We start from the raw sequence: 19,099 nt of genomic DNA on the forward strand, positions 1-19,099 counted from the left end.
GCAAGACGGGGGAGGTGAAATGGAAGAGAGGGAAAGAGGGAAAGGAGGAGAAAGAGAGAGATAGAGGGCGGGAGGGAGAAGAAGAGGCAGAGTGAGTGGGCGGGATTTAGCACAGCACTCACACACTCACACACACACACCTCTCCAAGTGTCAGTCTGGTTTGGGCTTGAAGAAGGCAGCATGTGTGGCTGTGTTGGGCTGTAGTAGTTTTCTGCGCGCCGGAGTCTGGGACATGACTGAGGATTCCCTTGTTTGCCCGGCTGCCTCTCCAACAAGGATACAACTGTTACCGGGAGCAACCGCCACACAAGAACAGGTAGAGCAGAGATCATGGTTTAAGGTGTAATTGACCGCTTTTGCTGCTAAAAGAAAGAGTGACCAATATGTATGGTTATGTTTTTATGAGGCATGATGTGAAGTCGCATGTCACTTTAAAATGTTGACTGTTTTATTTTTGTGTCAGTTTTGTATGAAAGCAGAAATATGGTATTTTAAGCCGACACGATGGATGGATTTTAGAGTATGATCTTGGTTGACGCTGAAGATATTGATTTCAAAGGGGAACAGTGGAAACGTGTGTGTGAAATAGGCTGTGCTAAAGCTTCTGTAGTAGTTTTGGCATTTAGTTTGAAATGCTGTTTGCATATAGACGAACTACAAGCAGCGTGTTGCTCTTTATGTAGAAGAATATGTATGGTTTCTATTAAAAATCACAGCCATTTATTACAAAAAACATGTACTGCGGACTTGCAACATGTAAATGTCTGCCCCGCTGTAATTTGTTGTGTCCGGGACAGAAAATATTGCCTAAATACAGAAGCTATTCCTCATATCCTGCATCCCAGAGTAGTCTACACTCAATGAATGAGTTCTCGTGTACTCCTGTGGGGGAGGATACTTTACTGTAAATTGCATGTCCAGAGTACCCGTTTTATTGGCTCCAGCTATAATAAAAGATAAACAAACAACATCATTATTAGTGCTATATTACACTACGCATCTGTTTAGTGACCTCATATACAAATACATATATTGTGAAGAGAGTATAAGGAAAAAAAGGCATTACTCCCGTGTTTTGTGTTTCTCCCGGGTGTGTGGATGAAAAGGCTTTATAAATCATTAATGCTCTCCCTGGGCTTGTGCTTGGTCTTTATACTTGAGTGATAACAAAATACCTCAACAGCCGTCCAGACCTGTGGCACCTGGATTCTGCCTATCATTAAACCCGAGCTCAAAGGGCACACAGAGCTTTGTATGCTGGTTCAGTGTCGACGTTGTTCTGTTTGTTTTGACTTGAGAAGAGACGACTTCAAACTAAAACTTCTTTGCATTTGTCTTAGTTTTAAGTTTTGGGTCGTGCACGTTTACGAGGTGTTAACGTTCCGTGGCATTGTGCACTGTGAAAAGGTTATCTGCTGTGCAAAAACTGGATTCAGAATTTCAAAGGCAACCCACTCTATTCATTGAACCACAGCAGTGCCCTTTTCTTAATAATAGAAGAATCAATCAACTGGGACGTGTTATGTGCTTTTTTGTGTCTTTTCTTGTATAATATATACAATATTTGAGTAAAATGTGTTCCTGGAAAGCGACTTTACTGAGTTTACACAGTTTTAGAAGAAAAGGGCTGTCAGAATTACGAATAAAGGGACAAGCGTTTCAACATAACTGTCAAAGTAAGAGTTAGGGCTGCGTGATGGAAAAAGGGAAGTATAGTTGTGATGCAAGTTTGAAAGTGCACATTGTGAACCAATAAAACAATCCCATGCATTTCAGAACAGAACCGATGTTTCTCTGATATTTTGTTCTTTGCAGAGCACATTCTATGATCTAAATAATTGCAGCCTCAAATTGCGATTTCAGTTCAAATACGACGTAGTGCAGCCGCGGTCAGAACAAGTGAAGATCTAAGTGTCAGTGTTGCTGGCTGTGCCCTTTTGTAGCATCTGTCACTCTCAGCTGTGCCCTGGGTCATCTTCAGGCATCCAGAGACTCAGGAGAGGTCACCGGTCCCCTGTGTCCTTTCGCTCAGTGTCCTGCGTAACGCTTCACAGGGGGAAGCAATTTGAAACTCGTATTGACTCAAATGTAACAGGTATTGTCAAGTTACCACTGTTTGGTTCTCTGTCTTTTTCTTATATTCTTTCGCTTCCTGCTTCACCGCTGCCACGAGGAAGTTGGATATTGGCTGCAGGTTTTGAGCAAGTGATCCGTGAAAAGAGTTACTGTGGCAGATAAAGAAAAAAAAAACTGGTGTTTGTGCCGAGTGTAGCATGTGTGGCAGTGAAAGCGTTTTGTCTTTTTTTTTCGGCAGACAAAAAAAACGACAATGAAGGAAAAGCCGTGAGCTATTATCTGGTGCAGGCTGCTTAACCAGGTGTGTTGGTGTGTGTAGCTGTACATCGCTGTGTGGATAGAGTCAGCTAATATCATGTATGAAAGGGGCGGAGGGGGATGGGGCTACGCTAAGTGCCTGTGGCTGTCTTTGTATCGTGTATTTTCACAAACTGACCCAGATTGATACACACAGCTCACCTTTACAATACATATGGCTCTATACATCCCCACTGGCTTTGACCTCTACTATATATAATAATAATAACATGTATCTTACTTAGGTTGAATGTAATATATATAAGAGTTCAGAGCTGAAACGTCTTAACAATTGTTTCGATGTGGTTTTGAATGAAGTTACGCGTCATTGGGTTGTGCATGTTTTGCGTTAATGACATTTGCATCTTTCCTTTCTTATTAGAATGAATGTAGACAAGAAATTAGGGTATTTTACAGTCGTTCGCCCTGTGTTGTCTAATGTTTGAGTTTTGTAAATTATGTGCCACCCTGATTCGATTTATCTCATTGAATAATAATTCTTTAATCAAAATCAAAGCACTCATGCAGCATCAATTTGTTTGCAGTCCATAAAGACACATTTGTAAGGGATTAATTTTATACATTCACAGACAATCATTACATTAGGTAAATTTAGTCATTGTCATCTAATGCCTGAACTGATAATGTTTGTACCCAGGGGAATTTGGCCAGGGGAGGGGCACACAAATCAGAGGGGCTGATTAAGTAAATTTGTGCTAAATAACCCTTTTTGTTTAATTTCACACCACACAATTAATTACAAAAAATGAAATAGACATCAATATGTATTCATTGTTATTATTTACAATTAATTATTTACAAAAAAAAAATGAAATGTAAGTGTTAAATTCTTAAAATCATCTACTTAAAGACTGGTGCCACTCTTGGGCCACCCCAGTAAAAAATAAAAAAAGTCTGTACACTATGTTTAAGATCAAACAAGATCAAACATGTGTTTATAATAAAAGGGGGGAAAAAAGTCAGTTTGTAACTTGAGTCAAGCCTCAAACGCTGCATAATGGCTCTCCTTCATTAACGCCGGCCTCGTGACTATCTCTCATCTACGTAATACTGCGATTTCTCTTTCTCCTTCACTAGACGAGGATAAGAGGCTCTTTTGACCTTGTGGCTGAGCGGGCGCCCTCTTGGTGGATCATAGTAAATACTTTGATTAGCATGTGGCAGCCATGATAAACGGATGAGGCAATTAACATGAGACCGATCATCTCTCCACTCCTCTCATGCCTTTCAAGCTTTTCTAGTGCCTCAGTCTTCCTCCGAGGTTCACTTATTTCTGCTGTTAAGCAAATATGAGTCTTATCTATCCCCCAGTGAGTCCCCACAAGCAATCAAGCTGTTTCAATGTTTGTGTTACGCAGCGTGGTTTCCCCTCTCTGTAGATGTCTATCTCTTTGTCAGTTGGGCTGAAGCTCACTGAGCTCCTCTGTGGGTTATGTACTTAGGGAAAAACTATGACAGAAAGTAGTGAAGTGGCAAGTGTTTGTACTTTACAGTTTACAATTACAAAAGAAAGGCCACATTGAAGTGAGTGGTTTAAAGAAACTTAAAATATTTCATTACAACATTGGTTTCCAAATGGTTATATTTTCTAACACAGGAGAGGGAGGAACATAAAGTAAGTATGAATCCTCTAGAAAATGTCTTGAATGTATTTTAGAATATTTGTCCCCCTTGACTGGCACATTTACATACACTTAATTGGTGATTATGTAAATGTTCAAATAATCAGCCAATGTATTTTTTTCCTTTTTATAAATGTCCTTTTCTATTTGAGCCCAGTTAACCCTGTGTCATCTATTTCTTTGTGAAAGCCTTTTTTCTTGCTGCTTAAAGTACTTTCCAAAAGTATTCATCTGATACACCATTACAGGACTTTTGCCCAACTCCAGTATAGAAGTCATCAAGAGCTAGTCTCCGGTCTGGAGAGACGGGAGATGGCGGAGGAGAGTGGATCGGTGGTCGAAGACGTTCTGGACGGCGTGGAGGAGCAGACTTTTCTGGCTGCACGTGCCCGGAAACGTAAAAAGTCCCTTAGCTCGTCCGAGGGTTCTGGGAATGAGCAGCAGGATGAGGCTGAAGCTATTGATATCCGGGGTGAGAGCAGAGACTGTAAGGTGATCATAAAGCTTGCACAGGATAGTGCATCCTTTAAGGAGTGGAATTCAGTGGCATTGTCAAAGAGCCTAACTGTAGCTGTGGGAGTGATCAAGAGTGCGAGTGTCCTTAGAGATGGCTCGCTGCTGGTCGTGTGCAAGGACGCGGCTCAGCAACGGAAGGCGATTGGAACTAAACGTCTGGGTGGAAAGGACATTCTTGTTTCTGATGCTGAAAGAAACACGGTCAGAGGAGTTATCGTAGGTGTCCCTACGGCGACGTCTGTGGATGAAGTTAAGGAGAATTTGACTGGAGCTACAGGACGCTAGGCGGTTGATGGTGACCCGGTCTGGGGTAAGATGTGACAGCTTGTCGGTAATGGTAACACTTGAAGGGAGGTGCCTGCCTAGTAAGGTGTTCATTGGGTTCATGTGCCATAACGTTAGGCCATATGTTCCACCGCCCCTGCGTTGCTTTAAGTGCCAGCGCTTTGGGCATATTGCAGCGGTCTGTAGAGGGAGGCAAAGATGTGATAAATGTGCAGGAGATCACGAGTATGGGAAGTGTGACGTGGGAGCAAAACTGAAGTGCTGTAACTGTGGGGAAGAACATAGCTCTGCCTACGGGGGATGCAGGTTTAGCAAAAGAGCTGCTGAGGTGCATAAAATAAAGGTCTCTCAAGGTATATCCTATGCAGATGCAGTCAAGAAAGTTTCAAGTAACGAGTTTAGAGTAAATACAGAGAGAGGAGCCAGCGCTGCTCCCAGCCAGGGCGAAATGAGAAAGGCCAGCGTGGCTCCCAAGAAGTGTGAGGGTTTCAAGAGTGGAGGTCCCAAGTGTGCAGGTTCCAGAATTAATGAGAATACCCTGGTTGTGGATAGAGAGGATTTTGTACTCTTTATGGTGGATGTTGTAAACTGTGCTGCTCAGACTCAAAGTAGAACTGAAAGGATCAGGATCATTGCTAAAGCTGCAGGGAGATTCCTTGGAACAAAGGAGCTTGATTGGGCAGATATAGAAAACAGGTTAAAGGCGCTAAATGGGAGTCGGAGTGATGGGGGTCTGCTTGTGGGGAGTCAGAGTGATCAGAGTGACGAGGTGGGGGTGGGGGTGGTCTCCTGTCCTCGCCCAGTCTCGTAGACGCACGGCTACCAAGCAGCGACATCAGTGGAAATATTAAAGCCTATAGAATGAAGCCTAAAGAATAAAGCTGTACGATGGAAGCGCCGAACGTCAAAGAAGGAGAGGAAGATGAAGAAGAGTCTCCCTGGAATAAAGCCGGTTGTTGTTGTTGTTGTTGTTGTTGTTGTTGTTTTATGGCGGTTGGCATCCAATTGTTGCATTACCGCCAGACTTTATTCCTCAGACTTTTCGTAGTCCTCAGACTCTGTCGTAGTCCGTAAAAGAACTCCTTCCATTGCTTTGGTGTTACAAAGCCCATGAGGTCATGATATGTCTTTGTGACTAGAATAGTTGTTGTTGTTTCAGAGACCGACCGGCTTTATTCCAGGGAGACTCTTCTTCATCTTCCTCTCCTTCTTTGACGTTCGGTGCTTCCACCGTACAGCTTTATTCTTTAAAGGCTTCATTCTATAGGCTTTAATATTTCCACTGATGTTGCTGCTTGGTAGCCGTGCGTCTACGAGACTGGGCGAGGACAGGAGACCACCCCCACCCCCATCTCGTCACTCTGATCACTCTGGCTCCCCAAAAGCAGACCCCCATCACTCCGACTTCCATTTAGCGCCTTTAGCCTGTTTTCTATACCTGCCCAATCAAGCTCCTTTGTTCCAAGGAATCTCCCTGCAGCTTTAGCAATGATCCTGATCCTTTCAGTTCTGCTTTGAGTCTGAGCAGCACAGTTTACAACATCCACCATAAAGAGTACAAAATCCTCTCTATCCACAACCAGGGTATTCTCATTAATTCTGGAACCTGCACACTTGGGACCTCCACTCTTGAAACCTTCACACTTCTTGGGAGCCACGCTGGCCTTTCTCATTTCGCCCTGGCTGGGAGCAGCGCTGGCTCCTCTCTCTGTATTTACTCTAAACTCGTTACTTGAAACTTTCTTGACTGCATCTGCATAGGATATACCTTGAGAGACCTTTATTTTATGCACCTCAGCAGCTCTTTTGCTAAACCTGCATCCCCCATAGGCAGAGCTATGTTCTTCCCCACAGTTACAGCACTTCAGTTTTGCTCCCACGTCACACTTCCCATACTCGTGATCTCCTGCACATTTACCACATCTTTGCCTCCCTCTACAGACCGCTGCAATATGCCCAAAGCGCTGGCACTTAAAGCAACGCAGGGGCGGTGGAACATATGGCCTAACGTCATGGCACATGAACCCAATGAACACCTTACTAGGCAGGCACCTCCCTTCAAGTGTTACCATTACCGACAAGCTGTCACATCTTACCCCAGACCGGGTCACCTTCAACCGCCTAGCGTCCACCACCGTAGCTCCAGTCAAATTCTCCTTAACTTCATCCACAGACGTCGCCGTAGGGACACCTACGATAACTCCTCTGACCGTGTTTCTTTCAGCATCAGACACAAGAATGTCCTTTCCACCCAGACGTTTAGTTCCAATCGCCTTCCGTTGCTGAGCCGCGTCCTTGCACACGACCAGCAGCGAGCCATCTCTAAGGACACTCGCACTCTTGATCACTCCCACAGCTACAGTTAGGCTCTTTGACAATGCCACTGAATTCCACTCCTTAAAGGATGCACTATCCTGTGCAAGCTTTATGATCACTTTACAGTCTCTGCTCTCACTCCGGATATCAATTGCTTCAGCCTCATCCTGCTGCTCATTCCCAGAACCCTCGGACGAGCTAAGGGACTTTTTACGTTTCCGGGCACGTGCAGCCAGAAAAGGCTGCTCCTCCACGCCGTCCAGAACGTCTTCGACCACCGATCCACTCTCCTCCGCCATCTCCCGTCTCTCCAGACCGGAGACTGTTGGTCTCGGAAACAACAACAACTATTCTAGTCACAAAGACATATCATGACCTCCATGGGCTTTGTAACACCAAAGCAATGGAAGGAGTACTTTTACGGACTACGACAGAGTCTGAGGACTACGAAAAGTCTGAGGAATAAAGTCTGGGGGTAATGCAACACTCGGATGCCAACCGCCATAAAACAACAACAACAACAACAACAACTCCACAAGATTGCTTTATTATAATAATTAAGGATTGTTTGAATTCACATGTTCATGTTTTAGTACAGGGTGGAAGAGCACGCTGCATTTTGTGCTTTCATAAAAATGGACTCAGCTCTGAGAAGTGTTTAATATAGCCTGACTTGTCTCATCTAATGAACCAAACAAGCTTCTTTTCACCGCTCCCCTTTGTCTAATGATGTCTAACAAAAGCACATTTCCGTTGACTGCTTTTATTGCATGTGTCACGTTGGCCTTTAAAGAATTAAAATGATGTAACTGGTAGGTGGTTGGGAGTTTGTGCATGCGAGCGCTCTGACAGGATGACGTGTGTTGTCATGTGCATCGATCTGTAATGTGACTTGTCTGGTTGAGCAGGACTGTGGATGCACTGGGAGTGTGCTGGGGCTGCTCATGCCTCCTGAGTCCTGACTGCAGTGCGCTGTTGTGATGGAGATGTCTTCACAAAGCACCAAGGATTCAAAATATATGGCGCCGCATTTTGTCCCCGATCTTAGAAGTAACTTGGGCGTTGACAAGCTCAGTTTCTGACATCTCGTGTCGGCGCACCTGCTGAGAGCGCAGGTCGTGGAACAAACACGAGGTGTGATTATGCCAAAATATGAGGTGGAGTGAAGCAGATTGAAGGTGTGGTGCACTCTGTGAATGGACAGAATCGTCACTAATAAACTTCAACCCCAGTGCACTGATAAACATAACACAACACACGTTTCCCGGAGTCCTGTCACTATCTCCCTTTAGATTAGATCATTAAAAAAACAACATTCATGGGCATAAATAACAGAAATTATACATATAGAATAATATCCAAAACCTGTGCCTTGAATACCTCGCCTTGGTGTTAGTTAGTTAGTTGACAAATATGTTCAACTAATGTATACTGTATTTTCCGGACTATAAGTCACACTTTTTTTCATAGTTTTTGGCCAGGGTGCGACTGATACTCCAGAGCGACTTATATGTGATATTATTGGTTATTTTCTGGCAACCGCATGTCATATGGTGATTATTTTCACACTGACAACCACAAGAGGGCGCTCTAGGCTCGAAGCGACGCAGAAGAAGAATCTGCACTTCCTCTGGAGTTTGTGGAGTTGTTTAAAAGTGACACAGAGGAAGAAGAATTCAATGGATTTAGTGATTTGGGGTAAAACTGATGCTTTGGTAAACTTGTTAGCATTTTCTTTATGCTATAGTTATCTGATAACTGTTCATATGTTACGTTAACATACCAGACACTTACCACAGTTCTGTCTGTGCGTCATGTAGCTGAAGGTGTTAGCGTTAGCATACGTCATGTAGCTGAAGGTGTTAGCGTTAGCATACGTCGTGTAACTGAAGGTGTTAGCGTTAGCATACGTCATGTAACTGAAGGTGTTAGCGTTAGCATACGTACACCTATTCACTATGTTCTCTCATCTGTTATTATTCTAAATTGCATTTCAATATTAAATGTCAGTTCTTGGTCTTGGATTTTATCAAATAAATTTCCCCCAAAAATGTGACTTATACTCCAGTGCGACTTATAGTCCGGAAAACACGGTAACGCTCAGTAGTTCCGTTTTTTGTATTGAGTATCTACAATCTCCTAAACGTTGTCTCACACTCTACAAATAGGTAGTGGCCTAGTCCCATATACAGTATTGTCAACTATTGCGTTACGTCACATTATTATATTTCCTTGTTTTAATTGTTTAATGTTGTCCAAAATCTATTCAAGTTCACTGTATTTTGAAATCTAAAATCATTCCATATTCTCCTGGCAGCGAAGCATTAGTCTGATATCGCAGAATAATGCCTCACAATGAATAGATTGATCATCGCTTCACCTGTAATTACTGGACTTGCCGAGAGCGGCTCACAAGCTCCATGTTTTAGCCTTGAAACTAAATTAAATTCCAACACAATTCAAAATACACGAAGACACAGGTGAATGGTTTCCCTGTCAGGCCTCCCGACATTAACCCCCCGATGTGAGCTGGAGCGATGTAGATGTGGGGATGGGGATGCCTCCAGTCATTTGCAGGGGGAGGGGCGTGTGTCGAGAGCGCGTGCCCCGGTTCGTTTCCTCCCTTTTGTCTCGTTAGTGTCTGCTGATCATTGTGAGTACTTCCCTTCCGTCCCTCACTCACTCCCTTCTCTTTGTCTCCTGTCTCCTTGTCTCGTCTTTCCTTCCTCGGTGGCGCTGACAGCAGAACCATCTCTGTCACGTCTGCCCATTATCTGTGATTAGTGTTGCGTCGCAGCCCACACGGCACCGTCACCACTCCATGAATCTGCATAAAACGGTTCGAGTTACAGTACGTTTGGGAACGTCATTTGCAGAGAACAAATAGACGACGTTGTTTTGAATTAGGTTATGCGTCATTGAGTTGTGTTTCGTTTGAACGGCAGTCGTTAAAATTAGGCTCAATAATGACAAGAAACTAGATTATATTAATTAATCTTTATTAGGTATATGACATTTTAGTGTTATGATTATTCTAATTCTAAACATTGGTACCATTTTGAATTACATCTTTATTATCCTGCAGAATTAACAATGAACACATTAAGAATGACCGCCCAATAAAGGGGTTAGAAATTAAGTATTTTATGATGTTCTATTAAGGCTATTTTAAGAGTAGTTATTATAAAATGTTACAGAAACATCTTGATTTTTACAATTATCCAAGATTATTGACACCATAACCAAACAACAGTGAATTGATTCACACTGTCGAATGTATTGAATGTATTCCATGTGACCAGCTTTCAGATATAAAACACAATGTGAAATTAAAAGGACTATGACACAATAAAAGATCAGAAAAGCACTTTATGTTTACTTTTTTATAAATCCCTTATTTGCTTCTAAAATGGTCATGAATCTTGACATCCCGAGTCCCTTTACTCTGTGTTTTTTATCTGATATTTAAGATTTATAAACTTGGAAATCATGTGGAACCCTGCATGTCTTATGGCTTTCTAAGTGGGATAATAGTTGTTTCATGCTCAACCAATAATGCATTCAAGGTAATCCACATATGAGTGATCTGCATCATGGTACAGTCTACGTTTGACAGGGTTTGTCCCACCTGAGGCTTAGATCTCGTCGCATCCTCTATAAAGTCATGATTATTGTAATGTTTGGCTTAATTACAATGCAGTTTCACAATGAAGTTTAAAGGGAAATGGAAACATGAGCAGGACAAGAAAATGATGTCTTGTCGTGCGATGTGCTGAGTACAGACTTCAGAGGGGAACTACTCAGGGATTACTCCGACCGCCTTTTAAAGATTGTGTTTATGCCCTGCTTGCACCAGGGAGATCCAGCTTCCTTTATCTTCTCCTCTTTATCTCTCCTTTGAAATCTTTACAACCCTTTTATTTGTGCTTTTTCTCTTTCCAGTCTTTCAACTCGTCTTTATCTAGAAACTGACCCACTTGCGCTCGCCATAAAGATTTGACCCACTCATCGCTTACACTTTGCGCATGTTTCTGCCTCCTGACCTGGAAGTAACGCCGTCAAAGCTATCTCAAAGGCGCTAGCTAGAGATGCGTGTGCTAAATATACTTTTCCCCATCGCTTTTGCATGATTTTTGTGGGTTATGGATCACGTTTCTTAAGGGAAAGCCCCCTATTGTGAAAGCTCTCATAAGGTTTCTATTCACCCCCATGTTTCGCCATTGTCCCCGTGTGCGTTTGAGCTTTTAGGCACGTGAATCTGGGTTTGTGTGGTTAGGTTGCCTTTGTCCTGTCCCCTCGGGCCTGCACTCAAATGTAAGAGTCATGTGGAGCAAATGCAGGACGCTAATGCACTGAAAAGGGGGACTCTATTCACTCGACCCACTCACAGACGAGAGCAAGCCCAGGCCAAGATCGAAATGGACCCGTTGACCTAAATCTAACGTGGAAGTGATCTACATCCTTGACATGTTGACGTCTATGTTGAGCAGGGATAATTCAGGGGTTTTCAAACTTTTAGCTCAACATTTGGATGTACACGGTCCGATATGTGTCAAAACCTGGAAGGGAAATAGCATTTTTAAACAAGAACTTGGGCCAAACAAGAAGATGATACAACATGATGGACTAATCAGGACTAATCAGGACTAAGGAAGGTTTAAATCTTCAAGAAAATATTTAATGTTATCAAAACTATAATCTATAATTTATTGAATTTGACAATTTTCGTTGAGTCAGATTATAATTATAGTTTTGTTGATACTAATGTTTACTTGTATTTATTTGCACGGTGTAGAGAAGTGGTCTTACACTATGAGGATCTGCTGCAATCTGGGGGTGTATTTACTGTCATTCATTAAACATGTCCGACCTCTCTGTGCACAGTAAGCTTTTTGTTGTTTGGTCGATGGATTTTTCTTATTATTTTATTGGAATAATAAACATTTACATGAACCACAGCCAGAAAAGTGGGAGTTATCTGGAGTTTTGTGAGCCACCAATTGATTTATGCTGCTTTTTTGTGCAGTTTAAAATAAAAAAGAGCTTTTGTGTGTATTTTGCGTCAGATTTATGGACATTTTTTATAGTTTTGGAAGCTCTTCTAAGCCTCCCTTAATATTAGTTGACATGCAAAGGGCAAGTCTTTAATCGACCAAGAATTGCTGTGGTCGATTACAGCCCCAGTGCACAGAAACACTGGTGCAATAGGCAGGTTATAGTGAAAAGATGTACAACAATAAACACAGATAGAAATTAATGGTTTTACTTATTTAACAAATTCAGAGCTGTGTTGGACAAGTTGTTTTTGAGTATACTAGGCCAAACATGGATAGAGCCCATTATTCATCATTTATCAATTGCTTCCTGTCTTGCCACCAATATTAAAACACTTATTTTTAAATGTAACTGACATCTATTTAGGGCATTGCCTTAACACATCGATCAGTTTCCTTCCTTTCCTACACAGAAGATCATGTACCCCAACGTTATTTTTTCATAATTAGAGGCAGAAAGTCAGATTTGACAATATACTCAATGTGGCATAAAAAGACTTTAAGCTTTAAACATTGTCCCGGTGTTGTGTTGTCTGAGCCCACAGTGAAGAGCGGAGACAGGACTGTGTTGTTTGTCGGCCACATTCTTGTTGAACCTTTTAGCCCCTCTGTCAGTCCGTCGCAGGCTAATCTCACTGCAGGACTCTGTGTCTTGTCTCTGCTTTAAGGGCACTTTGTTTGCAGACACTGCTGTTGACTCAGGTGTTTGGATGGACTGAGATTACTTCCTGTTCCTCCCCCCCAAAAAAGCCCATGTGTAAACTGTCTCTGTAACTACAGCGACCTCTTATTACATCTGTGGACCGGAGCGTACAGTCAGTTCATGAACAAAACCATAGCTTACCTGACTCTATTTGTTGCTAAATATCTTTAAACTATTTGGCCTTCATGAAACATAAAAAGTAGGGGTAATAATAATGATTATAATACAAATTTCCAGAGTTCAGACTTTGAATGAGCTTTGTTACTCAAAGCATGTCTTGTTTATGCTCAGGAAACTAATATTAAAAGTCGCATTCTGAATGAGAAACAGAATGAATAGCCACACAGCAAGTCGGTGAAATTTGTTTCTGGTACAGCAATAAATGCATCTTTTCGGTCAGTTACAGTACAACATGATCAGACAATGCATTTATTGTATGAAAAATAAGATCAAATTGAAAATCTATCAACCTGACCAAACAAATTGTTCTTATTAATTATTATTTTGCCATTTATAGCATAAAAATATATCAAAAATACTTGTATCTTTACTATCGCTTACTACATCTTTGGATTTTTTCCCTTTTCCTTTTAAATTCATGCCCATTTTCCCCTAAAAGCCACAACTTCCCTGTTTCTCACCACATCTACTGTATCACCACGGCTCGTCTATAATGATTTGAGCGAAACCATAGCGACGGTGTAGCGCTGTCATAGACACCTGGGTCACCTCTTTGTCATTGCCTGTGTCCAGACCTTCCCGTCTCCATCAATTCTGTCTCAAATCTGGGTCATCTACCGCCAACTCTGAGCTTTGAACTGACACCACATCCGTCACCACAACGAGCCCCTCTCCGTTCATTATCAACCGCGGCCCTTTCAACTCGCCCATGTCTGAACGCCATCCCTCATCTGGATACCTGTGGCCTCAGCTCTCCGAACCCCACACAGGTATAACAACCTCTCATCTCGGCTCTCACCACCTCCGCGGTCGGTCCCGTCCCGTCCCGTCCCACCCACCCCCGCCCCCCTCGCCTCCGCCTGAGCTCCTCAAATCCCCTCTCAGCCTCTCATCCGCCCTGTTATTTGGCTCCCCCGACCGAACAGGACGCATTAACCTGCCAATTTAGCCGCTCTCTCACCAGCCAGCGTGTTGTGAATGTGGCTTCCTGACAGCGCCACAATGCACTGCAATGACAGATTTTAAACAGGCTTTTTCACTCTTTGTCTGAACTGGATTTAGCAGAATGGTAGTGATTTTGCGTTGTTTTTTTTTTGGTAGCAGGATTGACTGAAAGGCAAAGCTGAGTTAATGAGCTACAGTCTGCAAAGTGACAGACTATGCAAGACATTTCTACCATAGACATTGTTTCTGTTAAGCTGGCGTTATATTTTAAAATCTGTTTATTACGATGATAAAAAAAAAAAAAAGTTTATTATTTCTTTATGTGCTGAGCAGTGAGCCCAGAAGTGATATAAAAATGCATTGATTTAGTAGACAGCATAATGGTGTGCAATTAGGGCTGTGCAATTAATCAAATATTAATTGAGATTGAGTCATTTCTGACTAGAAAATCTGCAATGGCTGAAGCCATTGCTGGAGTGTCTGCGTCTCTCCCTCTCTCCCCATCTCCCTCTCTCTCTCTCTCTCTCTCTCTCTCTCTCTCTCTCTCGCTCGACTGGCTCCGTCTCAAAATTCTAAAGAATAAAGCCTAAAGAATAAAGTCTACCTCTCTCCCTCCCTCTCTCCGTTCCTCCTCTTTATTTTCCTGCCTCTGGACAGGCGAAGAATAAAGTCTCTTTATTTATAATCACGAATAAACATGATTATTTCACATAATCAAGTTCAGTATACAATTATATAATTAGAGTATACATATTGCATCGATGTATATAAAACACAAGATAATCGGTTGAAGCTTTAAGGAGTTGAAACTGGCTAAAAATACGTGAAATACAAGAACATATAGTGCCTGCGTGACATCACGCAGACGCTAAATTATCAGAGATATCCTTGGGTCTTTTCAATCTAAATGCCAAACCTCAATAAAAACAATTGGTTTGCAGAGAAGACTTAGAAAAGACGGTCTGTGTTGTTTATGTTCAGGATATTAATATTGAATGCTATTTTTGTTTTAATTAGACAAATCAAATCAAATGAAAATTGTGATCGATCAAAATGAAGAAACTAAATCTGATCTTTTTCCGTCTGTCAAATGGCCGAGCCCTTAGTGCATAATCAGTTCCTTTCATCCCTTAACTCCGAGCTAGAACATCAAACAGTGAAGTATAAATGCATTTCTTAGTCCACTGCATCCGCGTGGTCCCATTTAATCTTTTCAAAACACTCTTTCTGTATGTTTCTTGTTACTCACCGCCAGACGCTTCACCCTCAGGCTGTTTTTGCCCCAAAGGCTTTCCGCAGTTACCATCTGAATCTGGAGCGGAGTGAAATGTCTCATCCCAATCCTCTTGGATAATTAAACAACGCGTCTTTTACTGCCTCTTACGCTTTACATGGGAGGGATATGAGTCATTGTTGGATTGGGTTTGACAGTATGATGGGGATTCTCTGCAGGGCTTTGACTTAAAAGAAATTATATGAGGGACTGGAAAGAAAGAAAGCCACGGTTTGGATTTTCCAATCTACCCCTATCAGCCATTACATTATATCCACCTGCACTTGCCTAATTCAGCACTGAGCAGCACAGACACAGCAAGATACCTTATCAAATCTATCTTTACAGTAATTATACAGAGCTTTGCAAACATAATTATCTTACATTTTTTTTGTAATAAAACCATCTGTCATTATAGTAGAGGGACATGGTCTGGCCTGTGTGAAATCTATTGATTCATTGGAAAACGTTTAAGATGTTGTTGGTTCCGGCAAATGATTAAGTATGATTTAAGCACAACTCATTTAAGAGTTACAACTGCGTCTTAATAGAGCTTGTGTTGAAGTAAAAAGAGTCTTCTGTAGATGTTAAAACACAGCAGGCGGTAGCAGCATTTAGCTACAGTTAGCATTTTTAGATATTTATAGAAATTTGAGCTGTTCTCCATGTCTTTATATCTGTATGTGGCACAATATAAATCTTCTAAAGTCCTGATTTGCTCTTGTAGTTGTTGAACAGTGGGTGACAGAGCAGCTTTTCTACTCAAAGATGAATTCATCGCTTACTCCATGTACTGTAGGTCCGTTAGTCTGCGTTTCTATCAGATGCTGTTTCTATGGAGACGTACAGGTGGAGGACAAAGTCAGCGCACCTTTAAGAAATGCTGGACTGGATCTCTTACAAAACGACCTCCTTTCACTGCCCCCACGCTTCACCCGTAGCCTCTTACCAGCCACAACGACTGAAAACATCCCACGGAAACTGCCATTTTCAAACGCCCTTTGGCTCGCCTAAAATCCTTTCACGTGCTCTTTATCCCTGGTCGCTTTAAGACATCACAAAATTCACGTGTTGCCTTCATCCCGTCCACTAACAGGTGCCATGATGAAGACGTACAGTAACCTGCTCAAGCCTGATCCGTGTCTATCCACCAACAGTAGACTTTAGCTCACACCGTAACAAAAGTGGAATTTGCACTAATTACAATTGGTAGCTAAATCTTATGGTAATTAATTTCAAGATTTTGAGAACTACGTCTCAGATTTGATGTCGAGCGATTATCATAAAGTGGAATTTGAAGCTTTTCCTGGCGTATATTTCACACAGAGTCTCACTGATCTAAGCAGCAGCTACAGCAGCAGCAGCAGCACCAGCAGCATCAAGCGTTCAGCCGGGCCTTCACTGCAGTCGACTGGCGGCGCAGGGATTTTCCTTTAAAATATGGTAATCCAGCACCGTGTAGTGCAGTAGAGACAGTCGAATGCAGTCAGCGTTAAAGAGCGTACGCCATAAGCTCCCACAAACTCAGCGCGCCGCCTTTAATGAGGTTAGTGACACTTGAGGAGTGAAGCACCACACTGACACAAATTGGCGCTGCTGCTTATATTTTCGGTTGATCCTCGGATGCCACACAGACACACTGACCCAGAAATTAAATTGTAAATCTTAAATAGCTGTTTTTTGAAATATTTTTTTCCTGCATTTCTTTTTTTTTTTTTTTCTTCAATGAAACAGATAATATACAGTGTGGATTTGGAACCTGTTATTAATCCCCGAAAGGCTTAAACGAAGTTGTGGTTTATATCTATGTTGTGTGTAATCAGAGAACGGGAGGGGGAGGTGTTCAATCCCGCACGGATGAATAAGGAGCTAATCTCTCTCTTCCAGGGACTTGTGCCAGTGTTGTCTCAGAAAGTCCCCTCTCTCTGGAAACGTGGAGAGCGGCGAAGTGTAGTGCGGCTATTATCCGTCCGGTTTGCGTGCGCGCAGAGGTACACTGGAACAAGTCTTTTTTTTTTGTTCATCACTTCAAACAGGTTCAGGCCTTCGAGTCGCAGACGGGTTTTGACTTTCTCCTCTGTTGCTCTTGGAGTCTATTTTTGGTTTGTGTGGAATGACATTGGTCCCAGCCACAGATTCTTTTGTTTACCCCCCAGAGAGACCCTTAACCTTTAGGGACATCTCTCCAAGCCGGGGACGAGCGTAACTATTTGAGGAATGTGAAAGGTGCAGGCCCACAGACACACACACACACACACACACACACACAGAGGCAGGTTTTAACCACTCCCAGTCCACTCTCTGTTTGACATTTGCAGCCGCAGCGATTGTTTAAAAGTTGACAGGTTTTGGGGGCACAAACGTTCGCCTCGGTGCTGCACAGCGGTTCTCCTTTGAGTGAAGCATCTGGAGAGCAGCCCTGTGTCGTTTCGGGTGGAGCTGAGAGACAGGTGGACAGATAAAACGATTGGCGGGGGGCAAATGGGGGGAGTGCCGGAGCGCCGCGGCTGTTCTGACAGACCTTTGGTATTTCTCCAAAGAGTTTCGAGTCGGAAAACCTGCTCATTTCTCTCCTGGGATTGGACATGTGTGTGCAGCTCCTGTCCCCCTTTGTGCACTGGCGCTTCAACGTGTCACAAATACTACCTGCGTGTGCACAACTCTGTTTACCGCCTGGGAAAATGACAACATAATCCAGTGTGCCATGCCTAGCGGGGTTACTTTATTTACCTCGTATGTGTGTTGTATAACAGAGAAAAACTGCTATTCAAATGTCCCTTTTAGTCAGATCGTCTTGACGCTGCGGAGAGGTTTTAATAGTCCAGTCGTATCCATTAACAGCACATGGTCGACCTGTGTGGATGATGATGCCACCTTTATATGAGTGCGATGTGTTCATATGCCCTCCGCCGTCTTTTAGACAAGCTGAGAAGCGAAGATTGAATGAAAGAGAGAGAATAATTATGTTTCTGCTTTTGTCTCAACCCCCTCAATTAGGCCTGAAGAGATAGACGGTCGACTTATTCACTCAAAGCTGCACAATAGGACCCCACAGTTTCTCTACTCTCCCACTCTACTCTAAGCTCTAGTTAGTCTTTGTTTCTGAGGTGTAAAAAGATAAAAAAATAAACAAAATGGTGATGCTGAATTTGAGCATACAGGGTGATATTGTGGGCTGCTGTATCAAGAGTATTTTTTTGTACATTTTTTCAGAAATATTTTGTGACTGCGCTTTGACTGAGAAACAAAACGTTTTAAATATTCAGGTTGTGGTTTAACGACGAAATACTGTTGGTAAAATGTATTCAAAAATCATGAGGGACCCGGTGCTTCCCAGTCCTACTTTGCTACGTTCTGACAGTCCTGGTTTGGACCTGTTTGGACACATTTTGTACCTAGTCCTGCCTGGTTTAGTGGATTGGTTCAAGTTCAGAAGGGTTGATTTTGTCTTTGAAATGACTGTAAATTGAGATTTCTTTATCAGGCGAGAAGGGTTGTGTTTATGTTTAGCATCAGGTTTAGGTGCCATTTAGCTGAGCAATTTGGAAGGGGAAAAATATGGCATATTTAAATTTAAAAACACCATAAATTGGCTTGTAAAATGTATCCCATTTGCATAAACAAGACACTATCAAGTTCACTCCTCCTAAAGCCTGAACCAAACCACTTCATCCAACGCTTTTACTGACAGAGCTTTAGCTATAGAGCTCTAGATGTTAAAAGAAGCAAGCGTTTCATTGAATATAATTATTGCATCTCAAATCAAAGCTGTATTAACTGTACATTTCTAGTTTTGGACCGTCAGACAGA

The 19,099-nt window shown here is 42.4% G+C and overlaps 1 protein-coding gene across 1 annotated transcript in view; it reads left to right on the forward strand.

The window, feature by feature from the left end:
• The first annotated feature begins 158 nt into the window (after window positions 1-158).
• Window positions 159-19,099, forward strand: part of tiam1a (TIAM Rac1 associated GEF 1a) — a 73,393-nt gene continuing 54,452 nt past the window's right edge. The window contains exon 1 of the mRNA XM_072445950.1: window positions 159-317. The gene's annotated coding sequence lies outside the window, so the exon portion shown is untranslated. The remainder of the gene's footprint in view (window positions 318-19,099) is intronic.

The sequence above is a fragment of the Eucyclogobius newberryi genome, unplaced genomic scaffold (assembly GCF_026437365.1).
Source record: "Eucyclogobius newberryi isolate DKJ021-1_F unplaced genomic scaffold, fEucNew1.0.hap1 SCAF_15, whole genome shotgun sequence".
NCBI classification, from domain to species: Eukaryota; Metazoa; Chordata; class Actinopteri; order Gobiiformes; family Gobiidae; genus Eucyclogobius; species Eucyclogobius newberryi.